The sequence below is a fragment of the Tamandua tetradactyla genome, chromosome 5 (genome assembly GCF_023851605.1).
Source record: "Tamandua tetradactyla isolate mTamTet1 chromosome 5, mTamTet1.pri, whole genome shotgun sequence".
In the NCBI taxonomy this organism is placed as follows: Eukaryota; Metazoa; Chordata; class Mammalia; order Pilosa; family Myrmecophagidae; genus Tamandua; species Tamandua tetradactyla.
The window spans coordinates 180,218,381-180,224,380 of NC_135331.1; positions in this window are offsets into that span (position 1 = coordinate 180,218,381).

The window sequence follows — 6,000 nt, forward strand, 5'->3', positions numbered from 1 at the left end:
GAAACATTCAAAATTTAGCACAAGGATTTTAGGATTATATGTGCTTCTTGAAACTTCCAATGTGATTTATCTATATTGTATTTAAACCTTTTAAAGGGACAGCTTATTTTAAGATTCTTTTCTTATTATCAGTTTCATATAAAAGAGGGGATATTATGTTTAATAATTTGTTAAATGAGAAAATATCACAGATGGTTGATTAAAAGGTGCATATTAAAGTTGGCTGGAAAAGAAAGCATTTTCTTTCTTTTGGTATGAGGAAAAAACCCCATTGTTAGGCTACAGCAAGGTCAAAAAACCGTTCTCAGAGAGGGTATTTGAAGAGGTATACCAATCAAATTAGCCATACAAAGCCCTGTGGATTCACACTGGAGAAGTGTCCGGTGGAATCAACAAGAAAAATAGACATTTTGTAGAAGCAAAATCTGACACTTTGTCTTGGTTTCAATATTACAAAGCACTTCACATTCCACAATTGGGGTGGGGAGAGAGAAGGAGAGAATGAGATAAATGAAAAATTAGGGTCACCCTGCCTGATTCTGGGACCCCAAATAATAAAGCCTTGACTGCTTCCTATACAACTGGATCCCCCAACCAAAGCTCCGGGAAGATATGTCATGATCTCTGTCAATACAATAATCGTGATGAAGTTGCTGTTTTCCCATTATGAATAGGCTATGCAAATTTGACAAATTTTGTGTTTTTCCCTTTATACCACTTGCTGTGTGTGTATGTGTGTGTGTGTGTTTCACTTGGCCAGCTAGTTCCTCTGAAGTCTGACTTTCTTGTACCTTTTGCAAATTTCCTTGACAACTTAATTCTTATTTTTTCCTTTTCCAATGCTTCTGCCTTTGTAACATTCTTTGACAGTTTATAAACTTTTGTGTTTCAAAATAAAATCTTTAGAATCATGTAATTTTGTTTTATCTAGGTTTAGACAGTGATACTATAAAAAAGTGCAAAGAAATTTCGAATTTATTTGGCTGCTTGGATTTCCGGTTTTTAAAAGTAACATTTAACAGGTGATAAATTATGTTAACATATCTAAAATGATTTGGCAATATTTTAACAAAAACTGGAATGTATACAGATTATTTTTATAAAGTTATAAGTTCTCAAAAATTAAAGTACAAAACACATTATTTATCACTGGGAATTTCCCAGAGAGTACTTGTTAGAAGTTTATGTAAGAATCCTTTTGAGGATTTGTTCCTTGATCTAATCAAATAAATGAATTTAATCTGTAGTTGTAATAATTTAAGTATGGAAATTTTCCACAATTTAGTTTTCTGATAAAATCTTTCTTAATCAGATTTTCTAATTATCTTCAAATTCCAGGAGCAGATAGGTTTTTGCTTTTATATAAAAATTAAAATATAATATTCAAGAAATAGTTCATTGAGAACATCGATCTTGAAATGTAATACTTCAATGTGCAACTCTGAATTTTATATGAAGTTTATTAAGATGGGGATCAAGCAAAGGTTTGAGAGAGTGCAATGATGTTTGTGCTCAAATGGAGATCTAAAGTCATATCTCTCATTCCATTTTTTATTTCCTGCTCTCCAAGTTACTTTGGAACTGCCTGAACAGCAGACTGTTTTCACTGAATGCCAATCACCATGTAGTGATGAGGGGCAGGTGAAGGCTAAATCAGTGGGCTGCCTCCGTTCCTAGAGATTCCTGTTGCAAGTTCTGTTTTAGTTTTAAACACTGATTCCATAAATATTAGCGGTCTCCAACATAAAAACACAGTGTCTCAGAAAGCATTTGTGAATTGGCACTTTGGAATTTTTAAAGCATTTCTCTCCATAGCAACAAAGTTATAATGGTCCTTTGAGTTTCTAGCCCGTCCTACAAAGATTTAAGACCTCAGGGAAGAATAAAATGTGGGGGAAAATCCCCACATTATTGTCATTCTAATAATTAAAGTAGTAGTAAATGAGAAAGTACATATCTTGAATATTGGAGCTTGAGGAAAAATAGATCTATTTGGAAGAAGAGGAGGAGATATGATAGTTTCAGAAAAACTCGAAACCAACTTTCAAGGGCAGAAAAGATTATGGAAGTTCTCATATATTGCTTCCCTTCACCATGCTTAGCTTTATTTTTGTTTGATATAAGTATATGATTAGTACTACCCTTTGGGTGTTTGTTTCTTTATGTGATTAGCAAGAGGACTGGGAGAAATAGCACAGGGAGAGGTATTTCTGGGTTTCCTCAGGTAACCAGGCAAAGTTTCTTAATGGAGAGAGGAAGTTATTACAGAGGACATGCGTGTCCTTGTCTGTGTGACAAGGGGCAATATGTCACCTGTCAGTTGTGTTTCTCATTCTTTGTCAGTAACATTGCTGGGGCGCTCAGTTTAGAAATATAAGTACCACATCCTGCACGTAGACATTCAGGAAATTTGATTCAATTTCCCACCCTCCACCCTCCAAAAAGGGAATTCATGTTGAGTGTGGTGAAAGGCAGTAGTAACCAATTTTAAGGGAGACTCCAAAAAATTGGTGGCAGGGAGGAAATATTGGATTATGTGGTTCTCCATGTGGCTGTCACATTTCAACCACTGCCCTCCATTTGAATAACATCCCTTGGAGAGAAAGGAGCTGGTGGGGAAACCACCGCAGGTTTGGTTGGGTTGGGGGCACAGTGTTTCTCCACTCTACAGAAATAGAAATGAAAAGCTTACCAACTAACCCAACTTTTAGTATTTAAAGCATTGAAAAAAATCTGAGTGATGGCAAAATCTGAAAGTGAGGAGGTTGATACTAACCACTCAGTGCCTGAAGAGGAGGGAAAGTCTAGGCAGAGAAGGGTGAGGTGGCCAGTTGGGACCTTTGCCTATAAAATGTTTGAATTTCATGACTTGAGGAGAAAAGACTATCTTAACTGAGTGAAACAAAGGAAAGTTTCTTCCGTGGTTAGAGAAAGACAATATTTTTCCTATCTTAATTTTGAATACAATACACACATAATAGAAGAAATAAATTTTTCTTAAAAAAAGAAAACAACAATAAAACTCTTTTGTGTCCTTCTTCATTCTCTGTCCCTAAAGATCATATGCTGTTCCAGAAAAAAAAAAACAAACTCAGAAAAAGGGGAAAAAAAAAGATTACACATTATTCTGCCCCATTGAATTTTTTTTTCCCTTTGAAATAAAGTGAAGTGAAACCACATGTGTTTGTTCCTATTTTGGAGAAACTATCTCCCCTACGACATGACAACACTTGGCTTCCTGATTTTATTGCAAAATAAATGTGCTGTCTGCTCTACATGTTCAGTCTTTCATATTGTCCTCAGGGCAGAATTTTGCCTAGCAAATTTCTTACTCTGTAAATGGATAAGAATTCACTTGTGTTTCTTTGTCTGCTGAACTTACTTTTCCAGACCATTTGGGGCATTCTCCTGGAATATGCAGACTCATTTAGAGGCTGAGATAAATGTAGACCTGTGTGGCAGGCAGGACTTGAACAAATTATATCTACTGGATGTTTGACTGGTAATCTACTTCTTTGTGTATAATTAATGGTGGTCTGGACTGTGAAAATGAGAGAGATACACTGAAGGTATCTTATAAAAAGGGATGGGAAGAATTCCAAAGCAGCCACCATGTATCTATTAGACTTAATGGGCTGGAATTGGCAGGATCTCATAGAGGGTCTCAATAAATTACTGGACTTAAAACATGTTGTTTGTAATTCTTAAGAGGGCTTTTAGATTATAGGCCATTATTGAATATCCATTGGTATCATTAGATTCTTTAGTTTTTACCCAAATATTAAATGGCTGTTATGCATTCTACTATTATGATACTACCATGTCTTAAAAAGTACTATTAAGAAATGAAAATCTTTGGTGCCTAAAAGTGCCATTCATTTTATATTTATAGTATTATACCCCACATTTATCTCCTTCAAGAAATTAATTTAAGGTTCTTAGAATATTGTATTAAATTTGTATTTATTTATGTATAAAATTTATTAAAATAGTCTTAAAAGTAACCATTATAAGAATTTAGTTTGCTTAAGTAATCCTAGGTCTAATTTCTTTTATTTCATAGGTGTTCATAAAATAGAAGAAATTACTCTAAGAAGAAAGTTAGGTAATTTAAATTTGTGTGAAACTTTTCAATCACTAATGAGCTATAATGTGCCATTAAGTACATTTCATTAAGTGTTTGTAGGTTCATCATTTCTCTCTCCTTAAGAAAAGTGTTTCCACCCACATATGCTGCTAGTGGAAATGTAAAATGATGCAACTGCTTTGAAAAAAAAGCCTGGCAATTTCTCAAAGGTTAAGCATAGAGATATCATAGACCTAGCAATACTTCTTGAAGGTATATAGCCAAGAGAAAAGAAAGCAAAATTCTGCACACAAATGTTAATAGCAGCATTATTAATAATAGCCAAAAAGTGTAAATGACATAAATGTCCACAAATGGACAACAAATGTCCATTTGTTTATTCATATACGAAATGCGGTATATCCACACAATGGAATATTATTTGACAATAAAAAGAAAGAAGTACTGAAACATGCTACAGCATGGATGAGCCTTGACAACATTATTTCAAGTAAAAGAAAGCAATCACCAAAGACACATATGGTATGATTCTATTTATATGAAATGTCCAGAATAGGCAACTCTATAGAGACAGAAAATAGCTAAATGGCTGCCTAGTGTTGGGAAGATGGGGGTGGGGGTGGGGCAGAGGTGCAGGGTCACTGCTGAAGAGTACAGGGCTTCTTTTTGTGGCGATGTGAAATGCTCTAAAGCTGGTAGTACTGAAGCTGCACAAGTTTGTCAATATATTAAGAACCATGAAGGTGTACATTTTAAATAGTTAAATTTTATGGTACGTGAAGTATATCTTAATAAAGCTGTTACCAAAAGAGTGTTTTCTTTCAGTTTTTGTTTATAAGAGTCGCTCTCAAGAGCCATGGACCATCTTACATAAAGAAAGGTATAAAAAGTATCAAAATTAAACTGATACCATACTAAGTAAAATTATTAAATAAGTAAGTCAAAAAAATAGTAAGTAGAGTATAAAGTCAAGAAATATTTTCTAGAACACAGAACAAAATGCTACAGAATTTCTCAGCTTAAGAAGTACATACGTTTGTTGAATAGTCAAATCAAGGGAAAGTTTTTAAGTTATGAATAACTTCTAAGGTCTATACTCTTTCCTATTAAGTAAAACACAGACAAATAATTACCATATTTTTTGATGTGTGAAACTTACTATTAAATTACCTGTACTTCACAGCTCTGTAGCCACTAAAATGTGTCCAGGAGAAACTAACTTGCATAGGGTAGGCAATTTAAACTTAAGCAAAAATGATACAGGGGCAAGAGAGTTGGATTAGGATTCAGAAGACCTATTTTTTAAAACGAACTGTGATTTCTATAGATTATTTAAATACTCATTCTCAATTTCTGTTTCTGTAAAATAATAGAGGGCGGGCCATGTTGGGTCAGCTGCAGAGTTCTTGCCTGCCATGCGGAGACCCAGGTTTGATTCCGGGTGCCTGTCCATGCAAAAAATAAAAATAAAAAATAAATAAGTAAATAAAATTGAAAAAACAAATAAATAAAATAATAGAGACTCCTCCTAACACAAAGGGTTGTTATGAAGATCAAATCAGATATAATATGTGAACTGGAGAATTTGCTACAAATGTAATATATTATAATAACTATTATTATGGATATTAATTATTACTATTAAACACTCGGAGAACTTAGCATCAGCATTCCAATGCAATAATCTTTGAGAAGACCAAAAGGGACACACACCCCTCCAAGTTCCTTAAAGGTAAGATATTTTGAAGAATTGACTAGTACACTATCTTTTTAAAAAAAAAACTATGCGCCTTTAACAGGGCATACTATCAAACTTATAACAGAACCTAGAAAATAGAAACTATTGTTCTGCATGTCTTCAATAAATGATAATACCAGGATACCTAAGGAGTCTATTTTTCTTCTTTCATATT